The following is an 18,456-nucleotide window of genomic DNA, read 5'->3' as shown; positions in this document are numbered from 1 at the left end:
TAGCAGTGTAATGGGATGTTGTTCAGTATGCTAGAGTAACAGTGTGTAGCAGTGTGATGGGATGTTGTTCAGTATGCTAGAGTAACAGTGTGTAGCAGTGTGATGGGATGTTGTTCAGTATGCTAGAGTAACAGTGTGTAGCAGTGTGATGGGATATTGTTCAGTATGCTAGAGTAACAGTGTGTAGCAGTGTGATGGGATGTTGTTCAGTATGCTAGAGTAACAGTGTGTAGCAGTGTGATGGGATGTTGTTCAGTATGCTAGAGTAACAGTGTGTAGTAGTGTGATGGGATGTTGTTCAGTATGCTAGAGTAACAGTGTATAGCAGTCTGATGGGATGTTGTTCAGTATGCTAGAGTAACAGTGTGTAGCAGTGTGATGGGATGTTGTTCAGTATGCTAGAGTAACAGTGTGTAGCAGTGTGATGGGATGTTGTTCAGTATGCTAGAGTAACAGTGTGTAGCAGTGTGATGGGATGTTGTTCAGTATGCTAGAGTAACAGTGTGTAGCAGTGTGAAGGGATGTTGTTCAATATGCTAGAGTAACAGTGTATAGCAGTGTGATGGGATGTTGTTCAGTATGCTAGAGTAACAGTGTGTAGTAGTGTGATGGGATGTTGTTCAGTATGCTAGAGTAACAGTGTGTAGCAGTGTGATGGGATGTTGTTCAGTATGCTAGAGTAACAGTGTGTAGCAGTGTGATGGGATGTTGTTCAGTATGCTAGAGTAACAGTGTGTAGTAGTGTGATGGGATGTTGTTCAGTATGCTAGAGTAACAGTGTGTAGCAGTGTGATGGGATGTTGTTCAGTATGCTAGAGTAACAGTGTGTAGCAGTGTGATGGGATGTTGTTCAGTATGCTAGAGTAACAGTGTGTAGCAGTGTGATGGGATGTTGTTCAGTATGCTAGAGTAACAGTGTGTAGCAGTGAGATGGGATGTTGTTCACTATGCTAGAGTAACAGTGTGTAGCAGTGTGATGGGATGTTGTTCAGTATGCTAGAGTAACAGTGTGTAGCAGTGTGATGGGATGTTGTTCAGTATGCTAGAGTAACAGTGTGTAGCAGTGTGATGGGATGTTGTTCAGTATGCTAGAGTAACAGTGTGTAGCAGTGTGATGGGATATTGTTCAGTATGCTAGAGTAACAGTGTGTAGCAGTGAGATGGGATGTTGTTCAGTATGCTAGAGTAACAGTGTGTAGCAGTGTGATGGGATGTTGTTCAGTATGCTAGAGTAACAGTGTGTAGAAGTGTGATGGGATGTTGTTCAGTATGCTAGAGTAACAGTGTGTAGCAGTGTGATGGGATGTTGTTCAGTATGCTATAACAGTGTGTAGAGTGAACAGTGTGAGTAACAGTGTGTAGCAGTGAGATGGGATGTTGTTCAGTATGCTAGAGTAACAGTGTGTAGCAGTGTGATGGGATGTTGTTCAGTATGCTAGAGTAACAGTGTGTAGCAGTGTGATGGGATGTTGTTCAGTATGCTAGAGTAACAGTGTGTAGAAGTGTGATGGGATGTTGTTCAGTATGCTAGAGTAACAGTGTGTAGCAGTGTGATGGGATGTTGTTCAGTATGCTAGAGTAACAGTGTGTAGCAGTGAGATGGGATGTTGTTCAGTATGCTAGAGTAACAGTGTGTAGCAGTGTGATGGGATGTTGTTCAGTATGCTAGAGTAACAGTGTGTAGCAGTGTGATGGGATGTTGTTCAGTATGCTAGAGTAACAGTGTGTAGCAGTGTGATGGGATATTGTTCAGTATGCTAGAGTAACAGTGTGTAGCAGTGTGATGGGATGTTGTTCAGTATGCTAGAGTAACAGTGTGTAGCAGTGTGATGGGATGTTGTTCAGTATGCTAGAGTAACAGTGTGTAGCAGTGAGATGGGATGTTGTTCAGTATGCTAGAGTAACAGTGTGTAGCAGTGTGATGGGATGTTGTTCAGTATGCTAGAGTAACAGTGTGTAGCAGTGTGATGGGATGTTGTTCAGTATGCTAGAGTAACAGTGTGTAGCAGTGTGATGGGATATTGTTCAGTATGCTAGAGTAACAGTGTGTAGCAGTGTGATGGGATGTTGTTCAGTATGCTAGAGTAACAGTGTGTAGCAGTGTGATGGGATGTTGTTCAGTATGCTAGAGTAACAGTGTGTAGTAGTGTGATGGGATGTTGTTCAGTATGCTAGAGTAACAGTGTATAGCAGTCTGATGGGATGTTGTTCAGTATGCTAGAGTAACAGTGTGTAGCAGTGTGATGGGATGTTGTTCAGTATGCTAGAGTAACAGTGTGTAGCAGTGTGATGGGATGTTGTTCAGTATGCTAGAGTAACAGTGTATAGCAGTGTGATGGGATGTTGTTCAGTATGCTAGAGTAACAGTGTGTAGCAGTGTGATGGGATGTTGTTCAGTATGGTAGAGTAACAGTGTGTAGCAGTGTGATGGGATGTTGTTCAGTATGCTAGAGTAACAGTGTGTAGCAGTGTGATGGGATGTTGTTCAGTATGCTAGAGTAACAGTGTGTAGCAGTGTGATGGGATGTTGTTCAGTATGCTAGAGTAACAGTGTGTAGCAGTGAGATGGGATGTTGTTCAGTATGCTAGAGTAACAGTGTGTAGCAGTGTGATGGGATGTTGTTCAGTATGCTAGAGTAACAGTGTGTAGCAGTGTGAAGGGATGTTGTTCAGTATGCTAGAGTAACAGTGTGTAGCAGTGTGATGGGATGTTGTTCAGTATGCTAGAGTAACAGTGTGTAGCAGTGTGATGGGATGTTGTTCAGTATGCTAGAGTAACAGTGTGTAGCAGTGAGATGGGATGTTGTTCAGTATGCTAGAGTAACAGTGTGTAGCAGTGTGATGGGATGTTGTTCAGTATGCTAGAGTAACAGTGTGTAGCAGTGTGATGGGATGTTGTTCAGTATGCTAGAGTAACAGTGTGTAGCAGTGTGATGGGATGTTGTTCAGTATGCTAGAGTAACAGTGTGTAGCAGTGTGATGGGATGTTGTTCAGTATGCTAGAGTAACAGTGTGTAGCAGTGTGATGGGATGTTGTTCAGTATGCTAGAGTAACAGTGTGTAGCAGTGTGATGGGATGTTGTTCAGTATGCTAGAGTAACAGTGTGTAGCAGTGAGATGGGATGTTGTTCAGTATGCTAGAGTAACAGTGTGTAGCAGTGTGATGGGATGTTGTTCAGTATGCTAGAGTAACAGTGTGTAGCAGTGTGATGGGATATTGTTCAGTATGCTAGAGTAACAGTGTGTAGTAGTGTGATGGGATGTTGTTCAGTATGCTAGAGTAACAGTGTGTAGCAGTGTGATGGGATATTGTTCAGTATGCTAGAGTAACAGTGTGTAGCAGTGTGATGGGATGTTGTTCAGTATGCTAGAGTAACAGTGTGTAGCAGTGTGATGGGATGTTGTTCAGTATGCTAGAGTAACAGTGTGTAGTAGTGTGATGGGATGTTGTTCAGTATGCTAGAGTAACAGTGTATAGCAGTCTGATGGGATGTTGTTCAGTATGCTAGAGTAACAGTGTGTAGCAGTGTGATGGGATGTTGTTCAGTATGCTAGAGTAACAGTGTGTAGCAGTGTGATGGGATGTTGTTCAGTATGCTAGAGTAACCGTGTGTAGCAGTGTGATGGGATGTTGTTCAGTATGCTAGAGTAACAGTGTGTAGCAGTGAGATGGGATGTTGTTCAGTATGCTAGAGTAACAGTGTGTAGCAGTGTAATGGGATGTTGTTCAGTATGCTAGAGTAACAGTGTGTAGCAGTGTGATGGGATGTTGTTCAGTATGCTAGAGTAACAGTGTGTAGCAGTGTGATGGGATGTTGTTCAGTATGCTAGAGTAACAGTGTGTAGCAGTGTGATGGGATATTGTTCAGTATGCTAGAGTAACAGTGTGTAGCAGTGTGATGGGATGTTGTTCAGTATGCTAGAGTAACAGTGTGTAGCAGTGTGATGGGATGTTGTTCAGTATGCTAGAGTAACAGTGTGTAGCAGTGTGATGGGATGTTGTTCAGTATGCTAGAGTAACAGTGTGTAGCAGTGTGATGGGATGTTGTTCAGTATGCTAGAGTAACAGTGTGTAGCAGTGAGATGGGATGTTGTTCAGTATGCTAGAGTAACAGTGTGTAGCAGTGTGATGGGATGTTGTTCAGTATGCTAGAGTAACAGTGTGTAGCAGTGTGATGGGATATTGTTCAGTATGCTAGAGTAACAGTGTGTAGTAGTGTGATGGGATGTTGTTCAGTATGCTAGAGTAACAGTGTCTAGTAGTGTGATGGGATGTTGTTCAGTATGCTAGAGTAACAGTGTATAGCAGTCTGATGGGATGTTGTTCAGTATGCTAGAGTAACAGTGTGTAGCAGTGTGATGGGATGTTGTTCAGTATGCTAGAGTAACCGTGTGTAGCAGTGTGATGGGATGTTGTTCAGTATGCTAGAGTAACAGTGTGTAGCAGTGAGATGGGATGTTGTTCAGTATGCTAGAGTAACAGTGTGTAGCAGTGTAATGGGATGTTGTTCAGTATGCTAGAGTAACAGTGTGTAGCAGTGTGATGGGATATTGTTCAGTATGCTAGAGTAACAGTGTGTAGTAGTGTGATGGGATGTTGTTCAGTATGCTAGAGTAACAGTGTGTAGCAGTGTGATGGGATATTGTTCAGTATGCTAGAGTAACAGTGTGTAGCAGTGTGATGGGATGTTGTTCAGTATGCTAGAGTAACAGTGTGTAGCAGTGTGATGGGATGTTGTTCAGTATGCTAGAGTAACAGTGTGTAGTAGTGTGATGGGATGTTGTTCAGTATGCTAGAGTAACAGTGTATAGCAGTCTGATGGGATGTTGTTCAGTATGCTAGAGTAACAGTGTGTAGCAGTGTGATGGGATGTTGTTCAGTATGCTAGAGTAACAGTGTGTAGCAGTGTGATGGGATGTTGTTCAGTATGCTAGAGTAACAGTGTGTAGCAGTGTGATGGGATGTTGTTCAGTATGCTAGAGTAACAGTGTGTAGCAGTGAGATGGGATGTTGTTCAGTATGCTAGAGTAACAGTGTGTAGCAGTGTAATGGGATGTTGTTCAGTATGCTAGAGTAACAGTGTGTAGCAGTGTGAAGGGATGTTGTTCAGTATGCTAGAGTAACAGTGTGTAGCAGTGTGATGGGATGTTGTTCAGTATGCTAGAGTAACAGTGTGTAGCAGTGTGATGGGATGTTGTTCAGTATGCTAGAGTAACAGTGTGTAGCAGTGTGATGGGATGTTGTTCAGTATGCTAGAGTAACAGTGTGTAGCAGTGAGATGGGATGTTGTTCAGTATGCTAGAGTAACAGTGTGTAGCAGTGTGATGGGATGTTGTTCAGTATGCTAGAGTAACAGTGTGTAGCAGTGTGATGGGATGTTGTTCAGTATGCTAGAGTAACCGTGTGTAGCAGTGTGATGGGATGTTGTTCAGTATGCTAGAGTAACAGTGTGTAGCAGTGAGATGGGATGTTGTTCAGTATGCTAGAGTAACAGTGTGTAGCAGTGTAATGGGATGTTGTTCAGTATGCTAAAGTAACAGTGTGTAGCAGTGTGATGGGATGTTGTTCAGTATGCTAGAGTAACAGTGTGTAGCAGTGTGATGGGATGTTGTTCAGTATGCTAGAGTAACAGTGTGTAGCAGTGTGATGGGATATTGTTCAGTATGCTAGAGTAACAGTGTGTAGCAGTGTGATGGGATGTTGTTCAGTATGCTAGAGTAACAGTGTGTGTAGCAGTGTGATGGGATGTTGTTCAGTATGCTAGAGTAACAGTGTGTAGTAGTGTGATGGGATGTTGTTCAGTATGCTAGAGTAACAGTGTATAGCAGTCTGATGGGATGTTGTTCAGTATGCTAGAGTAACAGTGTGTAGCAGTGTGATGGGATGTTGTTCAGTATGCTAGAGTAACAGTGTGTAGCAGTGTGATGGGATGTTGTTCAGTATGCTAGAGTAACAGTGTGTAGCAGTGTGATGGGATGTTGTTCAGTATGCTAGAGTAACAGTGTGTAGCAGTGTGAAGGGATGTTGTTCAATATGCTAGAGTAACAGTGTGTAGCAGTGTGATGGGATGTTGTTCAGTATGCTAGAGTAACAGTGTGTAGTAGTGTGATGGGATGTTGTTCAGTATGCTAGAGTAACAGTGTGTAGCAGTGTGATGGGATGTTGTTCAGTATGCTAGAGTAACAGTGTGTAGCAGTGTGATGGGATGTTGTTCAGTATGCTAGAGTAACAGTGTGTAGCAGTGTGATGGGATGTTGTTCAGTATGCTAGAGTAACAGTGTGTACCAGTGTGATGGGATGTTGTTCAGTATGCTAGAGTAACAGTGTGTAGCAGTGTGATGGGATGTTGTTCAGTATGCTAGAACAGTGTGTAGTAACAGTGTGTAGCAGTGTGATGGGATGTTGTTCAGTGAGATGGGATGTTGTTCAGTATGCTAGAGTAACAGTGTGTAGCAGTGTGATGGGATGTTGTTCAGTATGCTAGAGTAACAGTGTGTATGCAGTGTGATGGGGGATGTTGTTCAGTATGCTAGAGTAACAGTGTGTAGCAGTGTGATGGGATGTTGTTCAGTATGCTAGAGTAACAGTGTGTAGCAGTGTGATGGGATATTGTTCAGTATGCTAGAGTAACAGTGTGTAGCAGTGAGATGGGATGTTGTTCAGTATGCTAGAGTAACAGTGTGTAGCAGTGTGATGGGATGTTGTTCAGTATGCTAGAGTAACAGTGTGTAGCAGTGTGATGGGATGTTGTTCAGTATGCTAGAGTAACAGTGTGTAGCAGTGAGATGGGATGTTGTTCAGTATGCTAGAGTAACAGTGTGTAGCAGTGTGATGGGATGTTGTTCAGTATGCTAGAGTAACAGTGTGTAGCAGTGTGATGGGATGTTGTTCAGTATGCTAGAGTAACAGTGTGTAGAAGTGTGATGGGATGTTGTTCAGTATGCTAGAGTAACAGTGTGTAGCAGTGTGATGGGATGTTGTTCAGTATGCTAGAGTAACAGTGTGTAGCAGTGTGATGGGATGTTGTTCAGTATGCTAGAGTAACAGTGTGTAGCAGTGTGATGGGATGTTGTTCAGTATGCTAGAGTAACAGTGTGTAGCAGTGAGATGGGATGTTGTTCAGTATGCTAGAGTAACAGTGTGTAGCAGTGTAATGTTGTTCAGTATGCTAGAGTTGTTCAGTATGCTAGAGTAACAGTGTGTAGCAGTGTGATGGGATGTTGTTCAGTATGCTAGAGTAACAGTGTGTAGCAGTGTGATGGGATGTTGTTCAGTATGCTAGAGTAACAGTGTGTAGCAGTGTGATGGGATATTGTTCAGTATGCTAGAGTAACAGTGTGTAGCAGTGTGATGGGATGTTGTTCAGTATGCTAGAGTAACAGTGTGTAGCAGTGTGATGGGATGTTGTTCAGTATGCTAGAGTAACAGTGTGTAGTAGTGTGATGGGATGTTGTTCAGTATGCTAGAACAGTAACAGTGTATAGCAGTCTGATGGGATGTTGTTCAGTATGCTAGAGTAACAGTGTGTAGCAGTGTGATGGGATGTTGTTCAGTATGCTAGAGTAACAGTGTGTAGCAGTGTGATGGGATGTTGTTCAGTATGCTAGAGTAACAGTGTGTAGCAGTGTGATGGGATGTTGTTCAGTATGCTAGAGTAACAGTGTGTAGCAGTGTGAAGGGATGTTGTTCAGTATGCTAGAGTAACAGTGTATAGCAGTGTGATGGGATGTTGTTCAGTATGCTAGAGTAACAGTGTGTAGCAGTGTGATGGGATGTTGTTCAGTATGCTAGAGTAACAGTGTGTAGCAGTGTGATGGGATGTTGTTCAGTATGCTAGAGTAACAGTGTGTAGCAGTGTGATGGGATGTTGTTCAGTATGCTAGAACAGTAACAGTGTGTAGTAGTGTGATGGGATGTTGTTCAGTATGTGATGGGAGGATGTTCAGTATGCTAACAGTGTGTAGCAGTGTGATCATGTTGTTCAGTATGAGTAACAGTGTGTAGCAGTGTGATGGGATGTTGTTCAGTATGCTAGAGTAACAGTGTGTAGCAGTGTGATGGGATGTTGTTCAGTATGCTAGAGTAACAGTGTGTAGCAGTGTGATGGGATGTTGTTCAGTATGCTAGAGTAACAGTGTGTAGCAGTGAGATGGGATGTTGTTCAGTATGCTAGAGTAACAGTGTGTAGCAGTGTGATGGGATGTTGTTCAGTATGCTAGAGTAACAGTGTGTAGCAGTGTGATGGGATGTTGTTCAGTATGCTAGAGTAACAGTGTGTAGCAGTGTGATGGGATGTTGTTCAGTATGCTAGAGTAACAGTGTGTAGCAGTGTGATGGGATATTGTTCAGTATGCTAGAGTAACAGTGTGTAGCAGTGAGATGGGATGTTGTTCAGTATGCTAGAGTAACAGTGTGTAGCAGTGTGATGGATGTTGTTCAGTATGCTAGAGTAACAGTGTGTAGCAGTGTGATGGGATGTTGTTCAGTATGCTAGAGTAACAGTGTGTAGCAGTGTGATGGGATGTTGTTCAGTATGCAGTGTGTAGAGTAACAGTGTGTATGCTAGCAGTGAGATGGGATGTTGTTCAGTATGCTAGAGTAACAGTGTGTAGCAGTGTGATGGGATGTTGTTCAGTATGCTAGAGTAACAGTGTGTAGCAGTGTGATGGGATGTTGTTCAGTATGCTAGAGTAACAGTGTGTAGAAGTGTGATGGGATGTTGTTCAGTATGCTAGAGTAACAGTGTGTAGCAGTGTGATGGGATGTTGTTCAGTATGCTAGAGTAACAGTGTGTAGCAGTGAGATGGGATGTTGTTCAGTATGCTGTGATGATGTAACAGTGTGTAGCAGTGTGATGGGATGTTGTTCAGTATGCTAGAGTAACAGTGTGTAGCAGTGTGATGGGATGTTGTTCAGTATGCTAGAGTAACAGTGTGTAGCAGTGTGATGGGATATTGTTCAGTATGCTAGAGTAACAGTGTGTAGCAGTGTGATGGGATGCGTTGTTCAGTATGCTAGAGTAACAGTGTGTGTGAGCAGTGTGATGGGGGATGTTGTTCAGTATGCTAGAGTAACAGTGTGTAGCAGTGTGATGGGATGTTGTTCAGTATGCTAGAGTAACAGTGTGTAGCAGTGTGATGGGATGTTGTTCAGTATGCTAGAGTAACAGTGTGTAGCAGTGAGATGGGATGTTGTTCAGTATGCTAGAGTAACAGTGTGTAGCAGTGTGATGGGATGTTGTTCAGTATGCTAGAGTAACAGTGTGTAGCAGTGTGATGGGATGTTGTTCAGTATGCTAGAGTAACAGTGTGTAGCAGTGTGATGGGATGTTGTTCAGTATGCTAGAGTAACAGTGTGTAGCAGTGAGATGGGATGTTGTTCAGTATGCTAGAGTAACAGTGTGTAGCAGTGTATGGGATGGGATGTTGTTCAGTATGCTATGCTAAGTAACAGTGTGTAGCAGTGTGATGGGATGTTGTTCAGTATGCTAGAGTAACAGTGTGTAGCAGTGTGATGGGATGTTGTTCAGTATGCTAGAGTAACAGTGTGTAGCAGTGTGATGGGATATTGTTCAGTATGCTAGAGTAACAGTGTGTAGCAGTGTGATGGGATGTTGTTCAGTATGCTAGAGTAACAGTGTGTAGCAGTGTGATGGGATGTTGTTCAGTATGCTAGAGTAACAGTGTGTAGTAGTGTGATGGGATGTTGTTCAGTATGCTAGAGTAACAGTGTATAGCAGTCTGATGGGATGTTGTTCAGTATGCTAGAGTAACAGTGTGTAGCAGTGTGATGGGATGTTGTTCAGTATGCTAGAGTAACAGTGTGTAGCAGTGTGATGGGATGTTGTTCAGTATGCTAGAGTAACAGTGTGTAGCAGTGTGATGGGATGTTGTTCAGTATGCTAGAGTAACAGTGTGTAGCAGTGTGAAGGGATGTTGTTCAGTATGCTAGAGTAACAGTGTGTAGCAGTGTGATGGGATGTTGTTCAGTATGCTAGAGTAACAGTGTGTAGTAGTGTGATGGGATGTTGTTCAGTATGCTAGAGTAACAGTGTGTAGCAGTGTGATGGGATGTTGTTCAGTATGCTAGAGTAACAGTGTGTAGCAGTGTGATGGGATGTTGTTCAGTATGCTAGAGTAACAGTGTGTAGCAGTGTGATGGGATGTTGTTCAGTATGCTAGAGTAACAGTGTGTAGCAGTGTGATGGGATGTTGTTCAGTATGCTAGAGTAACAGTGTGTAGCAGTGTGATGGGATGTTGTTCAGTATGCTAGAGTAACAGTGTGTAGCAGTGTGATGGGATGTTGTTCAGTATGCTAGAGTAACAGTGTGTAGCAGTGTGATGGGATGTTGTTCAGTATGCTAGAGTAACAGTGTGTAGCAGTGTGATGGGATGTTGTTCAGTATGCTAGAGTAACAGTGTGTAGCAGTGTGATGGGATGTGATTGTTCAGTATGCTAGAGTAACAGTGTGTAGCAGTGAGATGGGATGTTGTTCAGTATGCTAGAGTAACAGTGTGTAGCAGTGTGATGGGATGTTGTTCAGTATGCTAGAGTAACAGTGTGTAGCAGTGTGATGGGATGTTGTTCAGTATGCTAGAGTAACAGTGTGTAGCAGTGAGATGGGATGTTGTTCAGTATGCTAGAGTAACAGTGTGTAGCAGTGTGATGGGATGTTGTTCAGTATGCTAGAGTAACAGTGTGTAGCAGTGTGATGGGATGTTGTTCAGTATGCTAGAGTAACAGTGTGTAGAAGTGTGATGGGATGTTGTTCAGTATGCTAGAGTAACAGTGTGTAGCAGTGTGATGGGATGTTGTTCAGTATGCTAGAGTAACAGTGTGTAGCAGTGTGATGGGATGTTGTTCAGTATGCTAGAGTAACAGTGTGTAGCAGTGTGATGGGATGTTGTTCAGTATGCTAGAGTAACAGTGTGTAGCAGTGAGATGGGATGTTGTTCAGTATGCTAGAGTAACAGTGTGTAGCAGTGTGATGGGATGTTGAGTTCAGTATGCTAGAGTAACAGTGTGTAGCAGTGTGATGGGATGTTGTTCAGTATGCTAGAGTAACAGTGTGTAGCAGTGTGATGGGATGTTGTTCAGTATGCTAGAGTAACAGTGTGTAGCAGTGTGATGGGATGTTGTTCAGTATGCTAGAGTAACAGTGTGTAGCAGTGTGATGGGATGTTGTTCAGTATGCTAGAGTAACAGTGTGTAGCAGTGCAGTGTGATGGGATGTTGTTCAGTATGCTAGAGTAACAGTGTGTAGCAGTGTGATGGGATGTTGTTCAGTATGCTAGAGTAACAGTGTGTAGCAGTGTGATGGGATGTTGTTCAGTATGCTAGAGTAACAGTGTGTAGCAGTGTGATGGGATGTTGTTCAGTATGCTAGAGTAACAGTGTGTAGCAGTGTGATGGGATGTTGTTCAGTATGCTAGAGTAACAGTGTGTAGCAGTGTGATGGGATGTTGTTCAGTATGCTAGAGTAACAGTGTGTAGCAGTGTGATGGGATGTTGTTCAGTATGCTAGAGTAACAGTGTGTAGCAGTGTGATGGGATGTTGTTCAGTATGCTAGAGTAACAGTGTGTAGTAGTGTGATGGGATGTTGTTCAGTATGCTAGAGTAACAGTGTGTAGCAGTGTGATGGGATGTTGTTCAGTATGCTAGAGTAACAGTGTGTAGCAGTGTGATGGGATGTTGTTCAGTATGCTAGAGTAACAGTGTGTAGTAGTGTGATGGGATGTTGTTCAGTATGCTAGAGTAACAGTGTGTAGCAGTGTGATGGGATGTTGTTCAGTATGCTAGAGTAACAGTGTGTAGCAGTGTGATGGGATGTTGTTCAGTATGCTAGAGTAACAGTGTGTAGCAGTGTGATGGGATGTTGTTCAGTATGCTAGAGTAACAGTGTGTAGCAGTGAGATGGGATGTTGTTCAGTATGCTAGAGTAACAGTGTGTAGCAGTGTGATGGGATGTTGTTCAGTATGCTAGAGTAACAGTGTGTAGCAGTGTGATGGGATGTTGTTCAGTATGCTAGAGTAACAGTGTGTAGCAGTGTGATGGGATGTTGTTCAGTATGCTAGAGTAACAGTGTGTAGCAGTGTGATGGGATGTTGTTCAGTATGCTAGAGTGTGTAACAGTGTGCTAGCAGTGTGATGGGATGTTGTTCAGTATGCTAGAGTAACAGTGTGTAGCAGTGTGATGGGATGTTGTTCAGTATGCTAGAGTAACAGTGTGTAGCAGTGTGATGGGATGTTGTTCAGTATGCTAGAGTAACAGTGTGTAGCAGTGTGATGGGATGTTGTTCAGTATGCTAGAGTAACAGTGTGTGTGAGCAGTGAGATGGGATGTTGTTCAGTATGCTAGAGTAACAGTGTGTAGCAGTGTGATGGGATGTTGTTCAGTATGCTAGAGTAACAGTGTGTAGCAGTGTGATGGGATGTTGTTCAGTATGCTAGAGTAACAGTGTGTAGCAGTGTGATGGGATGTTGTTCAGTATGCTAGAGTAACAGTGTGTAGCAGTGTGATGGGATGTTGTTAGTATGAGTAACAGTGTGTAGCAGTGTGATGGGATGTTGTGTAACAGTGTGTAGCAGTGAGATGGGATGTTGTTCAGTATGCTAGAGTAACAGTGTGTAGCAGTGTGATGGGATGTTGTTCAGTATGCTAGAGTAACAGTGTGTAGCAGTGTGATGGGATGTTGTTCAGTATGCTAGAGTAACATGTGTTCAGTATGCTAGCAGTGTGATGGGATATTGTTCAGTATGCTAGAGTAACAGTGTGTAGCAGTGTGATGGGATGTTGTTCAGTATGCTAGAGTAACAGTGTGTAGCAGTGTGATGGGATGTTGTTCAGTATGCTAGAGTAACAGTGTGTAGTAGTGTGATGGGATGTTGTTCAGTATGCTAGAGTAACAGTGTATAGCAGTCTGATGGGATGTTGTTCAGTATGCTAGAGTAACAGTGGGATGTTGTTCAGTATGCTAGTGTGATGGGATGTTGTTCAGTATGCTAGAGTAACAGTGTATAGCAGTGTGATGGGATGTTGTTCAGTATGCTAGAGTAACAGTGTGTAGCAGTGTGATGGGATGTTGTTCAGTATGCTAGAGTAACAGTGTGTAGCAGTGTGATGGGATGTTGTTCAGTATGCTAGAGTAACAGTGTGTAGCAGTGTGATGGGATGTTGTTCAGTATGCTAGAGTAACAGTGTGTAGCAGTGTGATGGGATGTTGTTCAGTATGCTAGAGTAACAGTGTGTAGCAGTGTGATGGGATGTTGTTCAGTATGCTAGAGTAACAGTGTGTAGCAGTGTGATGGGATGTTGTTCAGTATGCTAGAGTAACAGTGTGTAGCAGTGTGATGGGATGTTGTTCAGTATGCTAGAGTAACAGTGTGTAGCAGTGTGATGGGATGTTGTTCAGTATGCTAGAGTAACAGTGTGTAGCAGTGTGATGGGATGTTGTTCAGTATGCTAGAGTAACAGTGTGTAGCAGTGAGATGGGATGTTGTTCAGTATGCTAGAGTAACAGTGTGTAGCAGTGTGATGGGATGTTGTTCAGTATGCTAGAGTAACAGTGTGTAGCAGTGTGATGGGATGGGATTTGTTCAGTATGCTAGAGTAACAGTGTGTAGCAGTGTGATGGGATATTGTTCAGTATGCTAGAGTAACAGTGTGTAGCAGTGTGATGGGATATTGTTCAGTATGCTAGAGTAACAGTGTGTAGCAGTGTGATGGGATGTTGTTCAGTATGCTAGAGTAACAGTGTGTAGCAGTGTGATGGGATGTTGTTCAGTATGCTAGAGTAACAGTGTGTAGCAGTGTGATGGGATGTTGTTCAGTATGCTAGAGTAACAGTGTGTAGCAGTGTGATGGGATATTGTTCAGTATGCTAGAGTAACAGTGTGTAGCAGTGTGATGGGATGTTGTTCAGTATGCTAGAGTAACAGTGTGTAGCAGTGTGATGGGATGTTGTTCAGTATGCTAGAGTAACAGTGTGTAGCAGTGTGATGGGATGTTGTTCAGTATGCTAGAGTAACAGTGTATAGCAGTGTGATGGGATGTTGTTCAGTATGCTAGAGTAACAGTGTATAGCAGTGTGATGGGATGTTGTTCAGTATGCTAGAGTAACAGTGTGTAGCAGTGTGATGGGATGTTGTTCAGTATGCTAGAGTAACAGTGTGTAGCAGTGTGATGGGATGTTGTTCAGTATGCTAGAGTAACAGTGTGTAGCAGTGTGAAGGGATGTTGTTCAGTATGCTAGAGTAACAGTGTATAGCAGTGTGATGGGATGTTGTTCAGTATGCTAGAGTAACAGTGTGTAGTAGTGTGATGGGATGTTGTTCAGTATGCTAGAGTAACAGTGTGTAGCAGTGTGATGGGATGTTGTTCAGTATGCTAGAGTAACAGTGTGTAGCAGTGTGATGGGATGTTGTTCAGTATGCTAGAGTAACAGTGTGTAGCAGTGTGATGGGATGTTGTTCAGTATGCTAGAGTAACAGTGTGTAGCAGTGAGATGGGATGTTGTTCAGTATGCTAGAGTAACAGTGTGTAGCAGTGTGATGGGATGTTGTTCAGTATGCTAGAGTAACAGTGTGTAGCAGTGTGATGGGATGTTGTTCAGTATGCTAGAGTAACAGTGTGTAGCAGTGTGATGGGATATTGTTCAGTATGCTAGAGTAACAGTGTGTAGCAGTGTGATGGGATATTGTTCAGTATGCTAGAGTAACAGTGTGTAGCAGTGTGATGGGATATTGTTCAGTATGCTAGAGTAACAGTGTGTAGCAGTGTGATGGGATATTGTTCAGTATGCTAGAGTAACAGTGTGTAGCAGTGAGATGGGATGTTGTGTTCAGTATGCTAGAGTAACAGTGTGTAGCAGTGTGATGGGATGTTGTTCAGTATGCTAGAGTAACAGTGTGTAGCAGTGTGATGGGATGTTGTTCAGTATGCTAGAGTAACAGTGTGTAGCAGTGTGATGGGATGTTGTTCAGTATGCTAGAGTAACAGTGTGTAGTAGTGTGATGGGATGTTGTTCAGTATGCTAGAGTAACAGTGTATAGCAGTGTGATGGGATGTTGTTCAGTATGCTAGAGTAACAGTGTGTAGCAGTGTGATGGGATGTTGTTCAGTATGCTAGAGTAACAGTGTGTAGCAGTGTGATGGGATGTTGTTCAGTATGCTAGAGTAACAGTGTATAGCAGTGTGATGGGATATTGTTCAGTATGCTAGAGTAACAGTGTGTAGCAGTGTGATGGGATGTTGTTCAGTATGCTAGAGTAACAGTGTGTAGCAGTGTGATGGGATGTTGTTCAGTATGCTAGAGTAACAGTGTGTAGCAGTGTGATGGGATATTGTTCAGTATGCTAGAGTAACAGTGTGTAGCAGTGTGATGGGATGTTGTTCAGTATGCTAGAGTAACAGTGTGTAGCAGTGTGATGGGATGTTGTTCAGTATGCTAGAGTAACAGTGTGTAGTAGTGTGATGGGATGTTGTTCAGTATGCTAGAGTAACAGTGTATAGCAGTCTGATGGGATGTTGTTCAGTATGCTAGAGTAACAGTGTGTAGCAGTGTGATGGGATGTTGTTCAGTATGCTAGAGTAACAGTGTATAGCAGTGTGATGGGATGTTGTTCAGTATGCTAGAGTAACAGTGTGTAGCAGTGTGATGGGATGTTGTTCAGTATGCTAGAGTAACAGTGTGTAGCAGTGTGATGGGATGTTGTTCAGTATGCTAGAGTAACAGTGTGTAGCAGTGTGATGGGATGTTGTTCAGTATGCTAGAGTAACAGTGTGTAGCAGTGTGAAGGGATGTTGTTCAGTATGCTAGAGTAACAGTGTATAGCAGTGTGATGGGATGTTGTTCAGTATGCTAGAGTAACAGTGTGTAGTAGTGTGATGGGATGTTGTTCAGTATGCTAGAGTAACAGTGTGTAGCAGTGTGATGGGATGTTGTTCAGTATGCTAGAGTAACAGTGTGTAGCAGTGTGATGGGATGTTGTTCAGTATGCTAGAGTAACAGTGTGTAGCAGTGTGATGGGATGTTGTTCAGTATGCTAGAGTAACAGTGTGTAGCAGTGAGATGGGATGTTGTTCAGTATGCTAGAGTAACAGTGTGTAGCAGTGTGATGGGATGTTGTTCAGTATGCTAGAGTAACAGTGTGTAGCAGTGTGATGGGATGTTGTTCAGTATGCTAGAGTAACAGTGTGTAGCAGTGTGATGGGATATTGTTCAGTATGCTAGAGTAACAGTGTGTAGCAGTGTGATGGGATATTGTTCAGTATGCTAGAGTAACAGTGTGTAGCAGTGAGATGGGATGTTGTTCAGTATGCTAGAGTAACAGTGTGTAGCAGTGTGATGGGATGTTGTTCAGTATGCTAGAGTAACAGTGTGTAGCAGTGTGATGGGATGTTGTTCAGTATGCTAGAGTAACAGTGTGTAGCAGTGTGATGGGATATTGTTCAGTATGCTAGAGTAACAGTGTGTAGCAGTGTGATGGGATGTTGTTCAGTATGCTAGAGTAACAGTGTGTAGCAGTGTGATGGGATGTTGTTCAGTATGCTAGAGTAACAGTGTGTAGTAGTGTGATGGGATGTTGTTCAGTATGCTAGAGTAACAGTGTATAGCAGTGTGATGGGATGTTGTTCAGTATGCTAGAGTAACAGTGTGTAGCAGTGTGATGGGATGTTGTTCAGTATGCTAGAGTAACAGTGTGTAGCAGTGTGATGGGATGTTGTTCAGTATGCTAGAGTAACAGTGTATAGCAGTGTGATGGGATATTGTTCAGTATGCTAGAGTAACAGTGTGTAGCAGTGTGATGGGATGTTGTTCAGTATGCTAGAGTAACAGTGTGTAGCAGTGTGATGGGATGTTGTTCAGTATGCTAGAGTAACAGTGTGTAGCAGTGTGATGGGATGTTGTTCAGTATGCTAGAGTAACAGTGTGTAGCAGTGTGATGGGATGTTGTTCAGTATGCTAGAGTAACAGTGTGTAGCAGTGTGATGGGATGTTGTTCAGTATGCTAGAGTAACAGTGTGTAGCAGTGTGATGGGATGTTGTTTAGTATGCTAGAGTAACAGTGTGTAGCAGTGTGATGGGATGTTGTTCAGTATGCTAGAGTAACAATATGTAGCAGTGAGATGGATGAGTAGAAGTCGAAAATAACTTGGTATGCTCTTCTCAGAATACCTGATTTGAACCTATGATTAATGATGCATGCTGCAATTTTAATAGATGTAAATTGATGAAGGCATGTGGTGTTTTCAAACCCTCTTCTGTAGCAAATACTACACAGTCAATATGCAAACCGTACGCTGAGTTGAAACAATGTAATGAGGGGAAGAATCCAATGAAAAATATCACTCCATTTACAACACATTCACTAAACCCCTGTGACATTTCACAACAAACCCCCTTGTCCTGTCCCCTCCACCCCTCCACACACACACATGTTTTGTCTTTGAATCACCTCAAAGTTTTAGCAGACCACAAATTACAGTGGCGGGGTCTTTTCACATTAAAAGTCTGGGTGAGTGGAAATCTAAAAGCAGGACCTCGAGACTCTCCAGGCATGCTTGTGGGCCGCCGCTGCATATGTGTGTTCCAGATATCGTCACATCACATGAAGATTCCACACCGCACACATCAATCTCTCCTCAGGCTGCTTTACAGCCACCCTCGCCACAGGGAGTGGACCCGGCTAGTGTGTGCGTGTGTGTTTGTGCTGGATGGCATAGCGGCGGGGGGTATGGTATGTGTGTGTATACAGTAAGTGCTTGTGTGTGTTGGGGGGTGAGGGGGGTGCTGAAGGAGAGGCAGAGTGTGATGGGGAGGGGGTACATTTGGAGTTAGGTTCTGTTTGGTTGGTGAGGACATCTGTAAGTATGTCAAATCAATCAATCAAATGTATTTATAAAGCCCTTCTTACATTAGCTGATGTCACAAAGTGCTGTACAGAAACCCAGCTTAAAACCCCAAAACGCAAGCAATGCAGGTGTAGAAGCACGGTGGCTAGGAAAACCCCCCTAGAAATGATGATAATGAATAGGCATTGTTTGTGTCAGAAATGGTTGGTTGGTTCTTTACATCTCAGGAGTAGTCAGTGGGCTTGTACGACATTGCAGCCGACATTGCAGGTGACTGCACTGACCCATAATACATTACGGTTTTGATCCTCTTGAACACGGCTGGTGTGTTTTTGTCAGCCATTTTGAACTAGTGGATCTCCATGAGTGACATGGAGCTGTTGAGGTGTGAATCCGCTGCCCTCGAGGACTGTCAACATTTTGACAGATAATGTCCACTAATATCGTGTATGAATTCGGTTTTCTCTCTCCTCAGAGTCAAAACCATCTCGTTCCCTATGAGCTTTTTCAAGCCGAGAAATGTGGAAGCTAAATAAAAGTGTTGAAGAGAAAAAATGTAAAAGTGGGACCAGAGTTCAGCCTTTTTTGGCCAAAGATA

Source organism: Oncorhynchus nerka, linkage group LG1, assembly GCF_034236695.1.
Source record: "Oncorhynchus nerka isolate Pitt River linkage group LG1, Oner_Uvic_2.0, whole genome shotgun sequence".
Classification (NCBI taxonomy): domain Eukaryota; kingdom Metazoa; phylum Chordata; class Actinopteri; order Salmoniformes; family Salmonidae; genus Oncorhynchus; species Oncorhynchus nerka.
The sequence above is the reverse complement of the archived record's forward strand: the minus strand, read 5'-3'. Positions refer to the sequence as shown.